The sequence below is a fragment of the Mercenaria mercenaria genome, chromosome 12 (genome assembly GCF_021730395.1).
Source record: "Mercenaria mercenaria strain notata chromosome 12, MADL_Memer_1, whole genome shotgun sequence".
In the NCBI taxonomy this organism is placed as follows: Eukaryota; Metazoa; Mollusca; class Bivalvia; order Venerida; family Veneridae; genus Mercenaria; species Mercenaria mercenaria.
Window position 1 is genome coordinate 24,996,914 of NC_069372.1, and position 25,660 is coordinate 25,022,573.

The window sequence follows — 25,660 nt, forward strand, 5'->3', positions numbered from 1 at the left end:
AACACACTAAAATGGCTTCTTCCATTATTATTAGCCATTTTCTTGAATTTCAACCTGGCCATATCTTGGTCCGATTTTAATAATTCTTTCAGTGTTATGAATGGCAGGACGATGGCATTCATATGAAATCAACGTATAGTTGGCCATTCATTCTTCTTTAACATATCTCAGTTAATGAACTTAATTATATGAAGTCAATCCCTAATTGCAACTAAATTAATTTATTTACCTGTTTTAAAAGAACGAATTGATTTTGTCCAGAAAATGGAATTCTGTGTGGATACTAGCCTTTCTGGTCTCAAATAGCCCTTATCATGCTGGACGCGATTGATTCTGCCTTTACGGCAAGTGTAGATCATGATCAGCCTGCACATCCGTGCAGTCTGATCATGATATACACTGTTTGCTATTCAGTCAGTATCTTTTTAGGTAAGGACCCCTTTTAACAGTGAATGGTACTGCCCAAATTGAAAGATGGACAAGTTCATTATAGAAATTTAGCAGGGTAAGGGTTAAGGTATTTAAGACTCACCTGAGGTAATACACGAAAGCAATCAAATTTTAGCTAAGTCTGAGACGTTGTTGAAACGACATTTTCCCTTAATGACATATTCTAATGATGTCATGAAAAGGCATTATGATAATATATACATAAATATATCAATAAATCTATTAAGAGACTATCGAACAAAGAAAATCACAGACAAATCGATTATAAAAGGGGTGTAATCAATTACTAATTGATAATCACCATGTCTAGTCAAAATTGTACACTTGCCTGATTTATTTCTCTATATATCTCTTAATGGGTAGCAATAAAATAATTATTATTTTCGTGATAATTAGATGTCACTAGTTTATATTCTTGGACATGGTCAATGAGTTGAAAATTTAACAAAAATGTCAAAGTATCTTGTCGAATTATACGTCTCAGACAAGACTATAATGAGTGCAAAAATTAGCATACACGTGCGTCGTCACATACTAATATTGCACTAGTCATGGTCTTAATAGGTATGATCTTCAGTTTTAGTGGAAAATATGTGCATTTGCAACAGCTGTTCTTAAAAAAAAACGAAATCCTTTTTGAAAAGAAAATGATTTGGTAAATGCATTGGTTTAATCTATCACACATGATGTAATTGACTGAAAATTTCCTCTACTGTTCTTTTTTACATATACGCTGTTTTAGCGACGGGAAAAGGGCATGCGTAATAGAGAAAAGAACCAAATGTCTTATTATGTGTCACAATTGCATTTTGTTGCCAGTTTTCACTTCTTTCAAAGGCCGCAAATGGTGAATTGATAAAAAGATCTAAATTAGAGAAGGATTGTTCAAATTATGTCTTCACCTAATTTAGCACACCTTGACACGTTTCCTTTGATCAAAAATTGTGAAAATTTAAGTTTTGACACATTCACTTTCAACAGTAGCCGAAGATCACACGATGGTTTTACGCCCTGTGGCGGAAATTGGCGGTCCCATATTGTTTCCGGTGTCGAAAATCGTGTACCAGTCATCTATTACATTTAAAGTAGGTGGTCAAATATATTGAGCGATGAAACGATCATGTTATTTACCCAAAATATTGCTCTTTACCCGTCTAATGATAATTTGTGTTGACAGCGCTTTTTCAAAATGGCCGCAAGGTTCTCGCGAGACCGCGAGACTGTAGACTAGACGAAAAATGCAAATGGCGCCGAAGACTGAAAACATTTTGATAAAAAGTTGTGGTCGAATACGGCCAATGTGCGTGAAATGTCCAATAATCTGCTAGATTGAAAGTTTTCAATTGCCTTTCAGCGCTTTTTGTGTGATAAGGCTTCGTGAGATCTAGCTGACGATATTGCAGATGAGGTCCGAAATTTCAAATACCGTCTGACAGAAGTTTCAATGAAATCCGAATTAATTAAACCTAAAACATGGACAAATTTGAATCAGATAAGGCTGTGACAATAGAAAATAATCTGGCATAATCAGTGTTATCAGCAAAAGATCTTATGGAAACAATGCCGCCTGGATTATTGGTCAGAATGTTTCAAAGTAATCCGAAAATTCTATGCCCATACAACACAGTGCTGTGGGTTTTTGTATGGTTGTTGCAAATGCAGTCAATAATTGCAGAGAGTGACTACTGTTGTATTAATTGTCAATTAAAATAAAAAATCATCATAGGCGAAGTGACACTCAGCCTGTATGGCTGAATAGAATATCAGTTTATTCAAAATTGAAAAATACCAAATATTAAATTTATTTCACAAGTTCACGTGTTCTGGATGTAAACATTAAAAATATACTTATTTTGTATCCAGCATTTTCTAGTTTTTGTTTTCTTGTGTAGATCTATAAAGAAAAAAATCAAAACTGACCTAACAGGACATAACATAACCTTTATTGCTTTAGTCAGTAACTTCTTGTTAAATAGAAAAAAAGTAAATCACAGATACATTTCAAAAAATGTCACCAGTATCTACTTAACATCTGAAATGTTCAAACTATGACATTTTCAAATATTTTTGAAGCGTTGTAGTCTTGTCACAATTGGAAAAGAAATGTCGCCAAATTATTAAAAGGACACAACATTTTTATGAAATAAACCTTAAGATCAAAACCTCGCCGCCCCTTATTACTGTCAATCAATTTTTCATTGAAAGGAAAAACATGCACAAAATAATACTTTTTTGTAATAAAAACTTCAAGAAAACTTTTTTTATCAAACAGAAGTTATTTGAAATAAAAAATTAGATAAAATCAAAAAAATGTTTTTCCTATATTAACAATAGCTTATATCTTATCATACAACATTAATTTGACATTTAATGAACAGTATCTTTCTAATTAACCACGCGTTTGTTTCGCCATACAACGAATTCTGTCAAAAAGGTGAAAACTTAATCGTGTTTTATGAGAAGCGATAACGTTTGATTTTTCTCCGAAATTGCGGCTTGCGGCCTTCTGGAAATGGATTTCATCCCCGGGATATTTTGTGTTACAGAGCTGACAAAAAATATACATGTTGACAAAATCTTCCCCGTATTCATTTACCAGATGTAGATAAAGATCTCAATGTTATGAAAAGATTTAAGGCGATTTGAAGTTTTGTGAAAAGATGCCAGAATAAAAGATCTGAAATCATTCGCCAACCACGAACGAACTGTTTACGCTATCTCAGTACCGTAATTTATCTGAACTGATTCATTGCCACTAAAGAACTGTTTTTACGCACTATAGCACAACTTCAGCACTGTACTTGATATGAAACGAATCATCAGCCAAGAATGAAATGTGAAAGACATCCTAAGCACCATAATTGGCCATATTTGATTCATCAGCCAATGCGAACCTCATTTATGTAACCTCAGCAGCGTAAATTGGTCCGACTAAACTGATTCGTCAGTTAAGAACGATATGTTGTAGACGGGAGACAATCAAAATCCCCTTGATCAAAATCCCCTATGCTGAAAAATGACATGGTGTTACAAAATCCCCTTCATACTTTTGCAGGGGGTATCATAATCCCCTCTGTGATTTTTACTTATTTCATCAAGTTCAAATACAACTATATACAATTTAAAAGTCTATTGCAAAAAACACGTAAATACAATGCCTTTAGCAAACATAATATAATTTGGAGCACTGATATCTATATATCTATAATGAAAATCACAGAGGGGATTATGATACCCCATGCAAAAGTATGAAGGGGATTTTGTAACACACTGTCATTTTTCAGTGGAGGGGATTTTGATCAAGGGGATTTTGATATACGGGTGTAGACTACCTCAGCACCGTAATGATCTGAAACGATTCATTAGCTACGATCGAACCCTGCTAGTTTAATAATGGATCATAACTGATTCATTAGCCATGTGCTAATACTTTTTATGCAACTTCAGGACCATAATTGATATAAAATGAACCGCAAGTCAAGAACGAACTGTTTCTTGTTACTTCTGCTACGCCCTTGTTCTAAATGACAATTTCTGATAAGCTCCGCCTACAATGCCAAGTGTCTAACATACTATATACATTTTTAATGTTTGCCTGTGATAAAGCCATATTTCAAAGATTCTTCCAATTTCAAACACATAACTCCTATCTCCGGTCAATTGTGTAATAGTTTGTAACTTTAAATGAATTTAAATGGACACATTAAAGAAGAGTGTCACTTCAATATCTTAATTTGACAGACGCAATCTAAATATGCAGACGACAGACTGTCGGCTGATAATGGGAACATCTTCACCGTCTCTAGATTTTCTGCGACCCGGACTTCAATAAAAGTTTTACTTGAGGTATAAGTGTAAATTTAACAAACAAGTACATGTTATATTTTATAAAACAAGCTGTCCTTCATGCTGGTTGACAAGTTAGAGTGTCTCCTAAAACCGAAAAATGCATGTTACTTTACAAGGTATGGGGGCGGTGCAAGTAACATGCAATATAACGCGGATTATAGTTTGTTAAATTATGTTCAACAAGTTATTACTCCATCGCTTACTTTAACCAGAATAACTTCACTTGACGACTATTGTTTTTGGTGTTTACAGTCACTTCAAAGAGTTCAGATGCTATAAGTTTTAGATGCCAGCCGCTTCAATCTTATAGCCTTCGAGTACATTATTATTGCATAGCAAACAAAGCCGGCCTAACGCTACTCAGTAACATTTTTAGGGGTCTACACAATTATTGATTATTTGGCAACGCTGGAAGAAGCTCTCTGTGCCCCTCAAGTCATTATTTATAGGTCACAATAGCATAAATAGTATTCCCTTTATATTCTATATAAAACTGACATTTTTTAATGAGCTACCAAACATAGCTAGACCCATTTTAGAGAACAAATCCTTACTTAATTTAAAAGAGTTATGATAAAATTGACATAAAATGAAGAGAAAAGTACATCTTCTAAGAGAGATTTCTCTTGTCACATTTGATTACTGTAAAATCACATCAAAAATCACACTGCTGTGACCTGTAAGTACTACTCATACTAAAATTGAGTTTCACTTCACCAACTGCAACCTCCTCCCACAATGTCAAAAATACAATTTAGACCTCTCTGGCCAAGCCAAGTGAAAAATTAGTGTTCAAATACCTGGCAGCCATTACGCGACTAGACCAGATGGCTCCCACGTTGGTTCCTTTACTATAGTTAGGCCTATAAACAATGAAAGGCAAATGGATAGAACCACCGACCTTCCATGAGCCGGATGGATGGCACCCTCACACGAAAGAGTTCTACACCCCAACACTAACAGAAGTGACGGGCAAGTGGTTCAAAATCAGCACTCTTAACTACTCCGCTACAGAGGTCCTTAAACTTGTTTTTAAGCCACATGGGTGCATTCATGTGACAAAAGAAAAAGACGTTCCCAACTTATCAGTCTGGGAAACCCGTTCAATAGCTACACTTTCCTCACTGTGTTTTGAGTGGCAAGGGTGTCTTGATGTGACTATTACTTCGCTAGTCTCGGTTTCATATGGTGCCATGTTTGAACCGTTAGGCTGTAATTGCCACTTGTATGATGAACGCTTGCTTCACGTGCTTTTGAAATTCTAAATATAGAACAGAATTACTCATTTATTTCCTGTTTTGAAAACCGCTGCCACTTAACTTAAATCAATGGAGAAGAATGAAACATACAAGTGTAGGAGACTTAGGGAAGGCGTCGGAATATTTCAAGTTTGAGGGGAAAAGTGACATAGATATTAAACCACAGATAAAATTAACCCTCAATCCAAATCATCTTTCATGAAAATTTATATTTAAAGATTACTCAAATGTTCTAATGTAATTGAAACACTTAAGTTTTGTTTAAATAAAGATACCTTATTGTGATTCAATCTATCATGGATTAAAACAACTCGAGTTAAATATTTTTTCATTAAGCATTCCAACAGAGCTTTTAATTTGCTACATCAAACAATGATTTTCATTTGTAACGTTATCAAGCACTTTTGGAAGTGATTTATTAAAATTGCACGTTTTTCTCTTGTCATCATCGTCGTTCTTGTTGTTGTTTAAAAATATTTTCAGGTGTCATTGTAACGCACGTGAATGTTGTCTTAACGCCTATACAGCTTTGCCACCCTGAAGCCTTTCATAACGCTGGATCGGATGTATGTCTATGACGTCATCTACACACTGCTGAATTCCTTATTTCAGCAAAAAAAAAAAACTTTTTAAAAGTGTAATATCTAATATTTCTTGAGTTCGAATAAGATAATAAGATGTCCATGTCGTTTCTCAGCCAATTTTGAACATTCTTTCACTTACATAAATTAAGATATTCGTCTATAAGACAGAATTAACATTAAAACAACGTTGCCTTTCCTTGGTGCGTAAAAGCTAACACACGCTTTTTTTCTTTTCTATTAATGAAAAATGTAGTTTTAGGTGTAGATATCTTATATGCCTGAAAATATAGAATAGCATTAACGAAGTGGTTTTCAACCTATATACAAATGCTGTGCGATATCTTACAAAAACTTGTAAAAATATAAATATAGCACCTTTAAAGTTCGTTCTATCTTAACCATTTGGTTCATGAAATTCAATAACTATAACTATATATTTCCTGCCTTTTATATCGCTGTAAAGATTCATGTTTCTTGCGGTTCAAGGACACCATTCCGTATATTAATCACCGCAAGCTTGATCGTGCGTGTTACCATTTCACCACAAATAATACCAAAAATGCCAAATTTCAGACCAGCCACACTTGGCCTGCAATTAAGCTAGGCTACAACTTAGCATTGAAAAACTACTTGAACAATGTCAAGAGTATTGCCCGTAGCAGTGTCTATTTTCCGGTCCCCAGAAGAAGCCGGGAGCCATAGCTTCCGTACGGTAATTAGACCGGGATTTCCACCAAAAGGATGTAATAGAAACACTAGTTCTTATATTTGCTGCATTCAAACGTGAAAAACATCCTTAACCACTTGAAAACTGCCAAGTAGCTGTGTTTGTGGGAGGAAAAAGCGTTGTAATTTTGTAACAAAATATTTCCGTAATACGAGATCCAGAAGTTATTACTAGTATACATGATATGAACTTAACACTGTGGAATCTATGCCAGTAGGAGCACTTTGTGGCTAATGATATATTAACATCACAACAAACTTTTTCTGAGTCATTTGGCTGTTAACTTCCGTTGCAGACTGGAATAATCGCGCCTTTTTAATTTAGAATCTAAATTCGGTCAAGGCAAGATATATAATGTCATTTCCAAACACGCTTGATGTAATTGTTACCACCCGCTCATCCCCCCAAACACCCTCCCCTCCCCAAACCCCCTCCAGCACCCCTCCATCCCCCCCCCCCCCCACTCAACTGGAGTGTGTAAGTTGTGTCGGTAGATCAACATTTGGTCGTGGAATTGAATAACGCTGGGGTCACGATGACGACTTCACACACAACACTAGAGTATGCTTTGTTTATTCTTCCCCAACCGCAAAAAATGGTATGACCCAAACAAAGAACACATTATTAGCATATCATATTTGAGTGTTTCATATACTGATAAACGGAAACTTATGCATGTATCATAAACTTAAAACTATCTAAAAGTCACCTTTTCGTAGACTGCCTGACACGTATGATAAACGAAAAATGGATTTTGTGCTTTGATACAGGGTTAAGGATAAAAAATTTCCGAATCCTTTTCACCTTTTACTGCTCGTATCGTTGTGATCTCTTCCAATTTGATAAGTTATCAAAGGCTCGCGCTGAAAAAGTAAATCTTCTATGGCGCAACGCGGATTACATAATAAGCCCCGGTAGAACCATTGGGCGCCTATCACTGCTTATTTAATATTGATATAAATTGATAAAATGATAAGTGACTCTAATCATTCCGCTATAGACATATCCTCTCGAAACTTAAGTATTTCGGAATTTTATGGGACAAGCGTTTTTCACATGAAAAGAAAAAACAAAACTAAAAAGCAATCAAATATTGTATTTATTTTAGCGTTCTCCACGTATATATTATCTAAATGTTGTTTTTCCCGAAGATATTTAACATGAGTGGTGTATTCAGACATGAGACTTAACTCCTGAAACTGTTCCTGTTTGATATGATAGTGTCCCTTTTTTTCTCAAAACATCTATAGATATTCAGAGCAAAGACGGAATTTCGCTGAAAAGATCAAGTCAAGAAAAATGTCTGTTTAAAGAAAATGAGTTTGTGTGAAAAAGAAATTTCTTTCTTTCAATATATTGACATGTGAGTTGACACGTACATTTGGCTCCCCCGGTATAGTGTAATTTCTCACAGTAAAAACTTTGCCGTTTTGACTGTCCAAGGAAGTGGTAATGAAACGCCTGATTCACAGTCATATTTCAGTCTAATTGAATTATTTATACTAGTGACTATTGCAAATTGAACATGCCGTGAAAATAACAGATTCATCCCTATGGTGGCGTTAAAAACTAGAATATTATAAGAATATTATAGTTGTTTTCCTGAAATATGAAATATATGGGTATGAGGCTATTTTTTAATGATACCCGTAGTGTTTTGGTTTTGGTCTGGGCAAGCTGTTTGGAAGAACAAAACAAAATGATAAAAAGTCATATTGTGTTAAGATACATCACCTTGCATATCAAATTGCATTTATGAATGAACAATGAATGAATGTATCTAGAAAACGTGGCTCAAAAGTGTTGCGGTTGCAACCTCACACCATACGTTTCCGCGTCAAATATCAAAATGAGCCGCACCATGAGAAAACCAACATAGTGCGTTTGCGACCAGCATGCATCCAGACCAGCCTGCGCATCCGCGCAGTCTGGTCAGGATCCATGCTGTTCGCTAACGGTTTCTCTATATTGCAACAGGCTTTGAAAACAAACAGCATGGATCCTGACCAGACTGCGCGGATGCGCAGGCTGGTCTGGATGCATGCTGGTCGCAAACGCACTATGTTGGTTTTCTCATGGTGCGGCTCAAAATGTTAATTTTACACAAAATTGAGTGAACTTACAGTAACGTTTGATGTCCGAAACTAGCAATTTAGATATAGGTGTAAACTATGAAACTTAGATAAAAATAACACTTTGTCAAGTAATATATAATTTAACACCATTCTCCCACGACGATTATTAAATCATATGTCTGTAAGTGTTTTAAGTGTCTGAACGTTAGGTCAAAATATCAAACAATAAATTTTCAATTGTCTTTATGAAGTTATAAATTTAACACCTAGCATATATTTAAGGTGATTTCAAATTTACCTGACAAATGATAAATTGACTGACACGGAATATAATGAACGAGGTCATGGATAAAAATGTTGCCCCATTATACTATAGTTTACAATTTTGGTAACTTTGCATAAGTTTATTTTAAAATAAAAAATACGCCAATCTTTCTAAAGTCACACATATCTGTACCTCTAAAACGCTTCTTTTCTTCTAACAAATAGGTCCAAGTGCAAACAACGCGACGTCTTGAGCTTTCTATTAAATTCAGTGACATTTAAACCGAAACTGGAAGTTCATATCTTTTTAAACCTTTATTTACTGTAAACAGATGAGGCCATACCTTAATTAAACTTTAGTCTGCATTTACTTTTTATTACGCTGGAGCCAGTTAAGTCAACAGCGCTACGTTCCACGCCCCGTCCCATACCGTACTGTACAATCAGATTCCGTCACAGAGAGTTGACGTTGATGTATTTAATACAAAAACTTTAAACTTTTTTAGTCTTTTGAAGAACATGATTTTTCGGAAATTTATGACATTAGACTAATTAACTCTGTAAAGATGTATAAAGAATGTCGGCATATCACGGGCCAAATTGATACTCTTATGAGTTTTTAGGTATTTTTTGTGTCATAAATTTGCCTTTGTCATTAAAAACTATTTGAATTTAATTGCGTTTGTTTGTCTTTTTAGAAGGAATTAACAAATAAAGATAATGTTTTATAGTGTTGCTTTTATTCTTATTTGCCAAATGAAGTCGTATGTCAAATAATAACAAGCTGACTTGACAGGTTGGACTAAGAAGAAAAATATTTTTGCAATTTAAAGTGTACAACATGGAACTTAGCATGGTTCTGCATATCAATTATATGCTAATGTGGCCCAGAAATTTGAAAAATATGCACTAAGTTCGTTCACCTGCATTAACACTGCTTGTATACATTTAATTACCTTCATTTCGAAAACATTTTAATTTATATCAAAACCTTTTTTCCTACAGTTTTTCTATTTGTATATAACGTGTTCCTTGAGATTATTTGGTCTATGAGTAGATAGCTTTTTACTTAATGGCTGCTTAAAAGTAACTCGTAAGCAGTCATTAGTATCATTTAGAAAACACAACAAATAAGAGGTAAACCTGCTGGAACATGGGTCATAAATCTTAAATTTTAGTCCTTCGTCCGTTAGTATGTGGAACAAATGGTAGGTTCCCTTTAATCTGGAACAACTGATACGTATTAGACCTTCCTGCTTTAATACAGCGGACGTGTGGTGGTTTGTCTCTCAGTCACTATGACTTGTGACCGCCTTTTCCTAAGCCCTTAGTACATGCAACCAATTGCCTGTCTTGCTTGCATTTGCTCTATTCTTATTTCCCGCTACTTTTGTGGGACTATGGTCGGACACCGTCGGAAGCTGGATAAAATATAACACCATTTTCGCAACCTGCATGTGTGCTAAAAGTTGAAAACCAGCAGCTTTCCTTAATATCATAACTGTAATAATGACGTCGACATTTCAGCAGCACTTGTAAATAGTAGTTAATACAGATTATATATTGCTATAAAAAAATTGAATTATTTTATTCAGGAAAAATAATCATCACCAAGGCAACCTTTTATCTACGAAGGTGCTTATATTCTTTTTGTTTTATTCGTTCTGTTTTTGATATAAAAATAAATGTAAATAAATGAACGGTTGTTATAACAACTATGTTCCTGTTTAGAATAAGAAACAAACAAAATAAGAATATGATAGAAAAAAAAAATTCAAGATTAAAATTCAGATATGGTGATCAGACGGGCAGTTTCATATCTTCATGTCATATTTTACATCCATGATATATATTTAAAACCAATTAACGAGCTTTCACCGCCTTTGATCTTTCTTTAACGGTTATGTAACCTTTCATAGGGAACAGACATATAAAAGTTTTAGTGTTAATAAGACTTCTCGAGCGCAGTCCCTCGGGCCCTCGGGTCAGCCCGACATACACGGACCTCGCACCTCTACTGGCGACCAAAATGGTCATAACATTCTATCAATTAATCAGTGAAAATTGCCCATTGGTCATTTTCTTGTTCATTAACAAAATAATAATGTAGTTTAACGTTGTCAACATGAAGAAATGACTTTTAATTAGCTCTGTTTGAAAATCTGATTTATGGCTTTCTTTCTTCTCTTCAGAAAAGGTGATGTTATAGTTGTAGCGTGTCATTTAGTGCATGTTCAATGAGTATTTGCCAGCGTAACAATGACTTTTAACTCTATTTCTGTCCTTAATTTGCGATGTTATTATCTTCTAAAAAGATATGCGTAGTATGTTCCTATCCCTTTATTTTGGTAGAGAAGAACATGTCTGAACATATTTGAAAGATTAGTCTTTGAACACTACTAAAAGTATTTAATTTAAACACCTTGAAGGGCGCATTTAAATTAAATTAGAAAATGGCAGGGTCTCCCAACGGATTGATTGAGAAAAAATGCTCAGTATCACAAGGAATCTTTCCACAAGTTCGATCCTCGGGCAAGGCGTGTGTTCTCCGTGACGGTTTGATAAAAGACAACGTGTCAGAAGTCATTCGCCCTCCGCCTCTGATTCATGTGGAGAAGTTGGGAACAGGTCTGTACTGGTACAAAATCCTGTATCACTGGTTAGGTTAATTGCACGCTGTTACATAATAGTATAGCGCTAAACCCCAAAACAAACAAACAGTACGGTTAGGACTGTCAGGAAAGATGTGTTCATTGTTTGGTCTTGGTCATTTCCTGTATATGCAAAGCAAATGAATGACAGACACTTCATAGGCAACAAAACCTCTGCTTGACTGCTGGATTCAATTATAAAATTTCATCAAGTTTTATTTTATTGTCATATAGATCAATAATATATTATTTCTTTCTTTATGGATTTGCAAAATATATGCATTTTGGCTGGGCCACAAGATATAGCAACATACATAATATATTTACAGAAAACCCTGTACCAAGTGGCAATTAATTTAACGAAAATTAAAAAAAAAAAAAAAAAGAATCTACAAGAAAAATCTTTTAAACGAAATATAATAAAGCCAATCTTTTTATCACTATATCAAATGTTGAGTTGTTTTCCGCTTCTTTCGTGCTAGATTTTGATTTCTGTTATGTAACGTGGTCGAGACTAGACACCATACTGGCGTCCGTTTTTCGACATGTCCGTAAAATCGCCGCAACATCAAACGATTCGGTTGAAATCTTACATTAAAATTGTAATAAATACGCCATTTTTATTTCAAAATATTACACGGTGATCGCCTGTAAAAATACAGGTTCTAATGTTGTTTTTAGATAATTTCAAAGAGATTATTTAGTGATATTTTACCGCGATAACTTCCGATAAGATCTATAATTTTACAAGTTTTGGCTGAAGGTGGCTACCTAAGGCGATTTCTTAAACAGAGTAAACCAGCATGACCTGCTAAACTGTGTTGTACGGCTAACTTTTGTGGCCAGACTTTATCCTCCCTGTCGCCGAACAGATTTTAGCCAGGACTTGTGAAAAAAAAGATTTAAATTAATGTTATCATGTGCATAAACTGATCACTGTAATCGGTGTTTAGAATACCCCCATAGTTGCGTTTTCGTCAAATGTGGACAAACTTAAATGCCTGCAGGTACTTCTTCGTACATTGTATTAAGCCAATTTCAACATCGGCGTTTTAACTAAACCATTTTGAAATTATGATATTTTTTCAAACCATTGGCTTAACATGTACAAACAATTACATGTAAATGGAAAAAAAACACGGTCAAGCTCAGTGTGGAAACAGCTTAAAGAATGGTGAATTCTATCATATTTTAGTATTTTCTGATTTCTCCACCAACACCAAATCTATGATTTTTTTTACAGAAAAAATTGTCATCTTTTTATCAAGGGTCAGAATTAAAACCGTTGAAAGTATAAGACAATGTGACCAGACAGTGTGGCATCCTGATAGTAAATCCAATTACCTGTTCGTTTTAACAAGTATCATTAAAAACCTAATGACTGCGAGCTATATTTGTTTATCCAATATCTTTATTTATCTTAGACAAATTTAGTACATACATGCGTATAACTGCATTTCATCCAGTTTTTATTGCCCTGTACTGGTGAATATATACTGTGACTCAGCAGTAGCTGTCATTTCCCTGATGGACTTAAAATAGAAAAAGAAAATGGTTGAATTCTCGAAGGTCCGTGAATAGTTAAAAAATAATGAAATTATTACATATATGTCAATCACTGGAGAAGCGCAACTTTATCGTTGATTATATCATTATTTTGTTGTTGTTTTTTTTTTTCTTCAAAAAAGTAGGAGAGGGGCAGCGTAAGTAAATCACGGCGATAACGCATCTTTGTCTTTGTGACATATTTCTTTTAGCATAATTAAAACGTGGCATTTATAAACTAAAAATATTATTATTCGCATGTAGCTTATTCCATCGGTTAACATTTAACCTTAAGCCTGCTGGCGGCAAGTGATTCTGCCTTTGCAACCAGTGTAGACCAAGATCAACCTGCACATCCGTGCAGGCTGATCATGGTCTGCACCGTTCGCTATTCACACAGTAAATTTTCAGTGAAAACCCCTTCGAATAATAAATTGTAATAATAAAGGTACTGCCCAAATTGAATGATGGATCAGTCCATTATAGAGATTTAGCAGGCTAAAGGTTTTAAGCGAATTTTAGCAATTTCATGTTTCCTCTGAAATAAAACTGTTTAAAATTATTATGTAACCTGAGTGGAAAATGAATATTTTTGTACTGAAATCGAAAATATCTTCCCCTTCTAATATGATGAAAATAATTGCATGTCTTTCCGCTGTGTTTTAATTTTCCGGTGACTTTTTTGTGAATTAACTTTTTTATTATTTCATTTATTATAATCTCTGCCTTTTTTCTAATTTACAATTTCTGTTATAATGTAACAATATTAATTGCTTCATTAGATAGCTAGTTTTATCATTAATTGAATCATTGTATAATATTCGAAATCCCTCCGTCTACCACAGACTGCATTTTCCCAAAAGGGTTCGTATTTGATAAACAAATATACCGCATAAGTTCTTACAAGTTAAATGATGAAATTTTTATTAATTGATTAGGTAATATCTGAGACTCATTTGTTTTCTTTTTCGTAATTATCGTTTGTTTCATTATTTTATCAATATTAGAAATATTTCAGTATCCTCGCGACAATATCGCGCACTGGTTACTAGGGAAACACAAAATGTCGTCTGCCGCAGCAATCGCTGCGAGACTTTTCTTATGTCGATCACATGACCCTGGGAATTTTCGCTCAGCTCCTGACAAGGTAGAAAGTTTAAGTGGCATTTTAACAATTAAGACGTCTGAAGCGTGCACTGCTGGTGTTTGCAAAAGAGCCTAGCAACCGTAGCAGGCGCGCGTAACCAATAACGGTCATTTACACTCTTCAAATATACCCAATCATTTGAAGTCCTTCAGTACGCCCATACGACTTGCAATGCATAAAATTGAGGTACCATTTTCGCCTGTACAAGAGATGGAACAAGCCCTTGTTTGGTATTCATTAAGCCATATATTGAAAAAAGATACCACTCGGAGTCGATTGAAGAAAGAGAAGAGATAATGTGGCCGTTCTAACCAGTTTGTCCAACAACGGTCACCGCTGATAATTACAGTTATAGTGACAGCTTCTTTGTAATTTTATTTCATAAATCTTCAGAACCAAATCGTAAATCATCCAACAATATGGCTGACTAAACGCAAGAACATTGTTGCAAAAAATATTGTCTGCTTATAATTATTAAGATTTATTGTCAAAAAACACACTTCCTGTGTTTTTACGACTTGTTCTCGGTTCGATGTCGTTATCACGCGCAAGTTCGAGACATTACGAGACTTTCGCCATGTTTGTTCTCTTGTTTCTTAAAGGTCGTTCAGTACATTGTCAAAATAATGGTACGTTGTCACAAATCAAAAATTTTAAACATCATTTTTTCTTCAATTTTGTCTCTTAAATGAATATTTTCAGCGTCTTTCAATAGCAGTTCGTGAATTTATGTGTCTGTACTAGACGGAACTTTGTTCGGCAGTAAAATACGCGGAACAAGAGTGTCATCAAGACCCACACGCAGAAACGACAATACGACAAAACTGTATACTGTATTTGTGAAGTATTTAACTAATTAGTTCGTCAAATTAATGATCTAAAATTTAAATATTCTTCAAAGGTAAACAAGTGAAGAACGATTTAAAACCGCCTGAAACACTTCTGTTTATGACAATCAATTCATTCTTGAGGCAAATCACAACTGACCTTGACCGCAAATTTCCGAATTCTTTAGACTTTCCAGCACTTCTGATGCCGAAGATTCTAAATGTGGTAACGTTATAGGCTTATTTATCGGTCAACAACTTCTTCAAGCCAGGCAAATCGTAAACGTTATTGTGGTTTATAAAAAAAAAAGTATGCTGTTCTCTGCTTGAAGAAACTGACCGGTTTTGGATATTCGGTCAACTTAACCTATGCAGATATAAAGCTTGCTCGTTTTAGAATATTTATTTGACATTCTCTTAAAGGTCTTGGCATGGTTTTCTGATTTTTCTGTTTCAACTTTCTTTGGAAGGCTTGTAGCCGGCACACGGCAAGTACATGCTTCTTTACGGATGCATGTCTTTCCTTCGAACTATGCGCGGATGGGAACCTGTTGTCTTCTTCCACCGTCAAAGCAGGAAAGTTGCCATGTTACCTGTGAACGACAATAAACTATTCTAAATTACGCAGATTAAAAAAAAGCAATATATTTTCTGAAAATTATCATCCGAAACAGCAAAATACAAACGACTTGATGACATGTTGTTCGTACAATATTCACTAACGGCCATTCTAATCTATTCTGTCGTCGATGACGTCATTTCATGATAGTATATGAAATGCGTATATAGGAATTGTGAAGATGCCAGTGTTCAATGACTAATTCTAGTAGGGAAAAAAAACTACACAAGACAACTGAATATAGAATAGCCTATTTTTTAACCGATTGAGATCAACAATTTTCTCTGCAATGTGTTGTTCAGGTGTCGACTTGTTCACAGTTATGATGTATTGATGTACCTTTTGAAAATTACCCCACCCACAATAAAATAAGTCCAACGTTCATTTCAGACTATGTCGGCTCCATAGCAAGCAATCAAAAATCCAGTTGATCAAAGGTGTGTAAAAGTCGAGCTACAAAGTTATTATCGCATGATTATCTACTTTAGAACAATCAAGGACAAGTCAACAAGTTCTTTGCAATTTATCATGTTTTCGAAAATTGTGTACGCAAGTGTTAACCAATTATTGACCAATCAGTAGTTTTGAATTGGCACAATAATGACTATAATAAACTTTCACAGTTCATTTTCGCGGTTTTACACATCGAAAATCTATAGACGTGACGTTTTAAGTGTAGGGGTAAATTGTCCTAAACAAGTGGTCCGCGGTGAAATGGTCATAACTTTTGAAAGAAATTCCAACCCGTAGACTTTAGTTGTCGCCATGGGCATTGGAAGAATTCTTATAAGGAAGAATATAGGAGGAAAAAAATGATAAAAATGTAACAAATTCTAAACCAGAATAAAAAATATGTTAGTCTGTTATCATATCTCTGTAGAAGTTGAATATCACTTTTTGTTTGTAGTAAATGACACATTTTTCGCATTGTGGTGATGTGCAAAACTGATCTAAGAAAATGACCGTGATTGTAAATTTAAAATCTATTATGCCCCACGCATTATAAGTTTGTATTCAACTATGTTAAAACTGATTGCTTACCGTCAGTAATTCTATCGCTATTTTTTTTTATTTTGTCTTTGCTGCTGAGCTTATTTAAGTTGCCACCGGTAACCCATACTCCTCCAGATGACTGTTAATAAATTGGTTAGTGGGAGAGTAGTGCAAGAAACATAAAACGCTCCAATTCGAGAAGCCTTCCTGGTTCTTAAGCATGCCAGGTGTAAAGCGTTCGTACTCTCCAAATATTAGTATCTTTAGTTGGAGGAGCGGGGCCTCGAACGCACAGCCCCTTGGTTTCGTAGTCAGTCATTATTACCACTGAAGCATTTTGCCGCTGCCTGCAATTCCAAAACCAAACGACAGTAGGTAAACCTAGCAGTCCCGTTTCAAGTTTTATTAAACTCGTGTCATACGTGTTGTTTAGTATAATTTATAACGCTCTGTAAGATATACATGTATCAGATACCCTTGGCATGCGACACTAGAGTACGAAACCGTCAAAATCATCTGACATATTTTGCAATTACATGCTAAACAGTCTTTTTTGTTAGACAATCAGGCATAATTGTATTAAAAGTTTTAATAATTCTACTATGTCACTAGAAAAAGCTGTTTTATTCAATGCACCCGTCAACTTTATTTTTCTCATATCAAAATTTTGACAAGTCTCTACGCTGCATGTGTTAGTTCTATGTGTGAAACTCAAATGCGTTTTGAATAGTTAATACCTCAATATTTGACAGCTTTACTTCAATAAATTTATAGGGACATACAAAATTGGTTTGACAAGACACTTGAATTTTCTTTACTTATTTCATACTGTGTAAAAAAATCCTTTTGAATCAGTCATGTCCATTTTTCAATTTTATTTGAAACAATAAAAAATATACCTTGGTAAATTTACGGCTCGTGCATAAAACTTTATCAAAAATCAAAGGTTCCGTTTGTTACCAGGAAACTATTTTAGATATAACATATATAATTGTCAAAAATAAAGTATAATGAAAACGGCATATCTATCCAGTAAAGGTATAAAAAATTCATTCCAAATGCCCTTATTTGAAACAGGTGCTAGGGCTAATAACTAAGTAGGAGGGAATAATCCTCTCTCCCCTCCACCCCACCCACATAACACATGAGCTCATTGCCCGTATAAATATTGCCAAGGCGGCCGAAAAAGCTTAAAAGTCTACACCTTTAACTATAATCAACACGTTATATGATTTAGCCTTTAGCCTGCTGCCGGCAAGCGATTCTGACTTTGCGACCAGTGCAGACCAAGATCAGCCTGCACGTCATGGTCTGCACTGTTCGCTATTCAGTCAGTAAATTTTCAGTGAACACCCCTTCAAATGATAAATGGTACTGCCCAAATTGAATGATGGACCAGTCTATTTTAGAAATTTAGCAGGCTAAAGGTTAGAGGAAGTATTAATTCTAAAGCTTCAAAGAGTGATTTGAGTACAACTGCACAACGCAGATATGAACTCGACAAGAGACTGGTTGGCAGCTGATCCAACTGTGATTGGAAAAAAGTTTACATATATAATGTATCAATATAAATGACATGAGCTCAAAGCATTGCAGAAGTGACCGAGTTTAACCTATTTTCTGCATGCATTATTTCCGAATGTAGTCAGATTTGACTTTTCTCTTTGGTAAATCTTTATCAAATAAACGGATATATTCATAACTCTGCTTGCCGTCATAGTCTGAGAACAGTTGTTCAGAATGACTACAAAGACAGAAGCCCTGTCATTTTTGTGTTATATAAGATGATATTTCATGAATGCAATATAATATTATTTGATTGCGTATTGCAGAAGACACAAAACTTCTAATGTTTCTGAAACCTCGTTGTTAGATATTGAAAATTTACGCTATTAATTGAATTCTGACGTCTTTTGAACGATTTAAGATCTCTTTACGGAGAATAATTCCGCGTTTTCTGTCATAAATTCCAGCTGTAAGGTGATATGTGGACAAATAACTTATAAAAACAAATGCAAAGAATTAATCACATTTCATCTAAATGAATTCACTTGATTTTTGTTCATTGTTTAGGGTCAATGGATCCTTTGAAAATACATTTATTAGTGAAATAACGAGAGTTGAAAAGATCTGAATCGCCGCTATGTTTGGAATTATAGAATGTAAATCACGCCGTTTTAAAATTTAAGAGGGAATATATTTAGAGATTTTTTGTCAGAAACAATCTATATAAACTGATTAAAGGTATACTAGACTGGCAAAAAATTTCATATCTGAAAATATGAACGATTACTACATATAATTTATGTAAACATAAAGATGTAGTAGGTTTAAAATAGCACACACTTAATACATATAAAGCTAAACATAGCATAAATATGCACAATCTCTAAAAAGTCTGGAAGTCTTTTTTTTTTGATAATCGACAGTAACTATATGATATTTAATTACGAATGTAACTGTATAAACAATTGATTTATATACTTAGTAAAATTAAATACATTTGAAAAGGATTTTCTACATTTGAAGTATATATAGAGGATATTACATGAGTGTCTTTTCATATTGAATTTATTAAACGAGTTGAATAAAATAATAAAATGCGAGGCCCTGCCGAGCATTTTATCAATTTTATTTAACGAGTTTAATAAATTCAATGTGGAAAGTCACAAATGTAATATTCTTTTTATCACATGTTAGCCTTTTTTGTCGAAACATCAAAAATTCGACTGTCTTTTACTATATAAACAAGACAATTTGACCGACGTCGCCTATACTATAAATGACGTGGACGTCAAAGCTTTATTACACTAGTGTATTATCATTTTTATTTAATGGCTTTATTACACTCCCGCGACGTCAAACATGTGATAAAACTAAAGATGGAATATATTTACTGAAAGATTGGCATTGGATATCTTGAAGTATTTCACTTATTTTGCGAAATAAAGTGTATACATGTAAGTTAGAGACACTGTTTGATCAACACAAAAAGTGGAAAAGTGGTAACTTCTGACTTGCAATACAACTAGTCCCGTCGTAAGATGGTGTCCCACTGTTGTATGTGAATAAGGTTAGATCATCACATAAAGTTAAACATATACCAATCTCTTTTTGCAGTTGTTTCTTGTTGTATTTTTTTTTAAGGGGGGGGGGGGGGGGTGTTGTTGTTGTTGTTTTTTGTTTTTTTTTTGGTTGGGGTTTGGGTGGGGGGGGGGGGGGGGGGGGGGGTTAACGTTACACCGACACAACTATGGTTCATATAGCGACTTTCAAGATTTTCATGGTGGACGTAGACTCAAAGTGCCTTGCCGGGCATTATTTCAACACGGGCGGGCATCTGGGTAGAACCACCGACCTTCCGTAAGCAAACTGGATGGCTTCCTCATACGAAGAACTCTGCACTCCGAGTGAGGCTCGAACCCACAACAGTGATGGGGAAGTCTTGATTTAAAGTCAACAACCTTAACCACTCTGCCACAGAGGCCCCCTATACCAATTTCAAACAGCTTATAATAACTATAATGTATTGAAGTTCTCGTGCTACCAGTCAATTGGTCACAGAAAAGTACTTCTATGCGACGCCGATAATCACATTTTAGTGTGCAACGGCCGCATTTAGTGGCTTTTACCCTACCGTGCCGTCTAATTTCATTTCAAATAGCCAGCACCCCATTATCAATGGTAGGGAGAATTTCGCTACTTTTCTGAGACTTTTTACTACAATTTAGCCGTAAAAATGGCTATTTTATCTCAGTTCTTTAATAGGATGAGGCAGATTATAGGTGCGCAAGTCCGTTTTCATCACCGAACGCACGCAATACGTTTTGAGTTGGCGACCAGGATAAACGCCGTGCCAAGCAGAAAATGCCCCAGACGTCATGTGGTTATTTTCAAACAAAACTGCATCTGAAATAGAGTTCTTATATCTGCTAGTTAATATAGCAATAAATGCGTTAAATTAAGGAACTCATCTGAAGCCTGGAGATTAAACGCTGCTATTTTATAGAGGATGGTTTGTCGTGGAGACAGACTGATCCTAATCAAGCTTTCTATCTATTTCTATATTTTATTCTTCTTTTTTGTGAACTTATTCGACTATAATCTGAGAAAGATCTCAAGTTTTATAAGCCAGGACATTTGTAAAGCGATTTAAAAGTGATATAATTTATGGTTTATGTTCAATTCTGGCGGCTAAACGGAATCAAGTGTTTTAAAAGCTTACAATTGCTGATGTATCAAAGTTTGAAACATGCTAGCAAAAAACGACATGTTACAATATTTGGCAGAAGACCTTTTGTTTTTCAGAAGATTTAAAGACCATGCTTGAAAAGTTTGTTTTTTTTTTCAAAGTATACTTTTTCTTTATAATTACACTTGCCGAGTTTACACAGGACCGCTAAGAAGTCATCATGTTTCGTAATTTCTAAACGTCTAGAATATTTGTATTTTTATAAATAGTCCGATATCCGTAAGATTGTATTTCATCAGCTATGACCAAACTCAGTTTAAAACAAGTTCTGTCTAGGAAATGAGTTAATTGAGTGACCACTTGTTTAACCATTATCGCAATAGCTCCTGACGTCCAGTTAATATCGTCAAACTGGGGTCATTTTCACCCGTTCTGATGGATTTTAACAATTTAAAGCGTAAATTGCCTCAGAAATTAGCATATGAATGGTGATATCGTGAACGTTTACACGTCTGTATGTTCCCAGAGTCAGTGAAATCTGACGCATTTGTCATAAGTCGCTTTTATGTAACGTGAACGTGTAAATTGCCTTTCGCCTCATTATTGTCTGAAAGTGCTAAGCCGTTTTGCCTGTCAATTTTTTCCATACATCTGAAACCGTATGAGAATTTTATGACGCACCAAACTATTTTAAACATTTTTTTATATATTTGAACACATTAAAAACTTGTTATTTCAAAAGCACCCTCTAGATTTCAAAGTCTGCTGTACACACCAGGTAGATCTTAATAAATGAAGCCATTCTTAATCTGATTCAGATGTGCCAGTCTATGACATAGTGCGCGAAATGTCCCGAGTACGAACGCAACTTCCGGAATTTACGGCGTCAACCTCGATTTACGATAAAGTCTAAGACCGCTACTCAAGATTGCGTAATCACGCCGCCATCTTAATTGTAAACGCCTTACTTTCGCATAAACTTTGTCGGAAATTTTATCAGATAATTTTCATTTAATATAATAAACCTTGAAGACTTAATTGCAATTACAAAAGAAGTGTAGGAATAATATTTATTTAGTATACTCAGACCCACTTCATGGCTCGTCGCTGAGAAAGTCATTAAGTTGTAAATACACTGCAAAGTTTCGGCACAAACAGTGCATACATGCAAATTAGATGGAGACATGAGTATATAAGTATAATGCAATGTTTTTCTTTCATAATACGGTTGTGCAACTTTTAAACATTTCTACAATTCCATGCGCGTAACGCATCTGATATTGTTTTAGTCATTACGTTTATCTTTTTAAAACAAAAAAGTTGAATTCTACTTTTAAGGTTAACACAAAAAGATAAACTAAAAGATCAAAGAGATTGTGTGTACACACTATCCCTGCCCAACATGTTCACTCTATCAGTAAGTTTCACCGAAAACGAAAAAGGAAAATAAAAAGTTATATAAGTTACACAATGCCTTCTGGCAGCTTGATTACTAGTCTTGATTTTTGAGAAAGCTTTGCCTTTTTTTTTGGGGGGGGGGGGGGGGGGGGATACTTCCGGTAAAAGAATTAAAAGAATTATAGAACTTTCAAGACAAATTAAGATGGGAAGTGTGCATATTTCCGTGTCATTCAGGACGAAACTATTCGTTTCCGAATTGTTTATTTCATTTAGAGATAATACAGTTAGCAGCCTCATCTCCAGTTTTCTTTGAGCACAAGTTTAGCGCCGTTTAAAACAGCAAAAACGTCGACGTTATTGTTTTACTGCGTAAATAATCAAAAGTTAAGTATTTTATTACAGGGATCTTTAATATTTCTTTTTATCCTCACTCGTTTGTGACCCAGTCCATTATTTTTATTTGCAATCTGTTGTTTCAGAAACAGACGACATTGCTGAGGCTATAGGTAAACAAAATGTTGCGTCTGATATCAGAAATCAAAGAGAAAACGAAATTTTTATAACGTACAAGTGTATAAAATGTTATGTTTCATGCACACCTCTCCTGGGCAAACACGAGAAGAAACGATTTTTGTGTAAACAATGGTGAAATAAATTTTATGGACTACGTTGGAAGGCGAGTATAAAACGAAATTATCAGAGTGAGATTTCAGGTTTATAGATCATAAATCGTTGGTAGAAAAACACGTTTTGTCACAGACCCCGTTGCTTTTTTCCGCATCCAAATCATGCCCAAAGCACGAGCTGTACAGGAAACATAAATTGATGCATCTTTATATTAGACTTAATGACTGCAACGTCATTGCCTGATTTTTAACTTTTATGGAGCATACGGAACATTAACCAGATGATTCTTTCAATATCTTGTGATCGATTTAATTCTTATCATCGTTGTCGTCGTCGTCATCACTGCCACCACCACCACTATCATCCCCGTGAACATCATACCGGTAGTCTTCCTCCTCGTCATCATTGTCATCACCAGCAGCAGCAACAGCATCTGCAACGTTATTATCATGATCATCATCGTAATCATCACCGTAATCATTAACGTCGTAAGAACTACACTACCACATCATTGTCGTCATTCAACAAGAAAATCACCATCATCATCATCATCCTTAGCAGTAGCAGCAACAGCAATATTGGGGTCGTAGTGATTGTCATTGCCATCATATAATCATTAAGATCATCATCATCGGCATTTTTATCATCATCAACAACAGCATTAAAACACCGCGTATGTAGACAGATAGTCTGCTTAGAAGTAACAGTGTTTGATTAATCTGATAATAGTTTGTATATACTATCGACATATGCCATATCAAGTTTGATTGTTATATCACAAATTTTGATCTCGATCGATGACACAACAACAATGTAGTTTATTAAACCTTGATGAAGATCTGTTAAAGAAATGACTGGAGTGTTTTCGCCAGTTTTACATTGTGGTTTTAATTTCTTTATAAAACAGATTACATCAGACGACACCTTGTTTTAATATCAAAATGTAAAATCTCCTTGCCTTGAAAGCGGCAACAATTAATTTTTCACGAAATTTGACACTTTAATAAGACAGGTTTTTGACGGCCGCAGTAGGAAAAATATATATCAACATTCAACAAATCAATAAATCTTTGATATCACCTCCCGTTTTAATAATGATAATTTTCTAAATTATTGATTTATAATTAATATCAAAACTATAGTTTAGTATACGTTATTTGAGCATCAGGGGATGGTTATAAACAGGTATTGTATATATACATGGCAATTAAAACTTTCGTTTTCATTTTTTCATTCTGATTTACCAATCGGAAAAAAATCCGTTCAGAGTTAATTAATGCGCATCGTGTTAGCTGCCCTTGTTGTTCTGATAGGTAACTCACTGGGGTTCAGCACTCTTTAGAAGGCGAATATAATGTTTGCATTAAAGCATACTTTTTAGTCTGTATTTATCAAGGAAACCCTCAAGTTTAATCAGTAGGGAGCGTGTCTTCAGTAATTACCCAGACACATTCCAGTAGCCCATTTATGTCCCAAGTCGCGACTTTTTAATCCCTCAAAAAAGTGGACCTAATCCGCTATTGTGTTTTGCACCTTCGGCGCCGTAAAAAATCAGGGGGGAATCCGCCTTGTGAACTTCTTATGTAATAAATCCCGTTTATCATCGAAATAACAAATAATAATTAATCATTTCTCCACTTCTTTCTTACTTGATCTGCGATAATTCCTCCACATGAAGGTTGTTTTCATTTCTGATCAGGTCCGATCAGAGATCGATCATTGATTTTGATAACACAGATCGATCACAACAACAGTGGGTGGGGTACTGAACTTGTGCTTTACCATCAACATGACCCTTGGGGCTCCCGATTGCAACTCAACACCATAAACATCATTTATCAAATCATGTTAGTGTTGATTTAATCCAGACATCCAACCCGTTACAATTGTTGTTTTACTCTTAGGACTATTTGCTTTATAAATTTGCAAAGCGTGGTGTAATATGCCAAAACAAATACGAATGTATAAAAGAAATGACAAAATTTTGATGAATGGTCTGATTCGGTTTCTTAAAAAAGAAATTTAAAAAAAATGGTTCTTATTATCGTGAAAATTAATTATGCCTTTTAAAAATGCAAAAATCCTTTATAAAAATATGTTAATTTATAAAATTATTTCAGAGAGAGAGAAAAAAAATGTTTGCTTATTCTATGAAAGTGTTCTCCTTTTGCGTTGTATAAAACATCTATATTACACACGTAGTGCATTGTGTTCATGTCCTTTTAAAATTCTTGCTATTGTGGTAAAATTTTCTGTGAAATAATGTCGTATTTTGAAATATTTTACAGCACTATTTTAGATAGAAGATGACATTGGTGTAAAATCTGATTAAAAATTGATAAGATTTCAGTCTTAGATGTGTGTTATTTATCCCGACTGGTGACAGTATCTAACAATATTTACGTGTCATTGCGTTTGTTTCATATTCTTCTTTATAATAATCGTTGATT

General features: G+C 34.7%; 1 protein-coding gene across 1 annotated transcript in view; it reads left to right on the forward strand.

Moving 5' to 3' along the window:
• LOC123533954 (T-box transcription factor TBX2-like) overlaps positions 1–25,660 on the forward strand; it is a 71,833-nt gene that overhangs the window by 19,410 nt on the left and 26,763 nt on the right. The gene's annotated exons all lie outside the window — the stretch shown is intronic.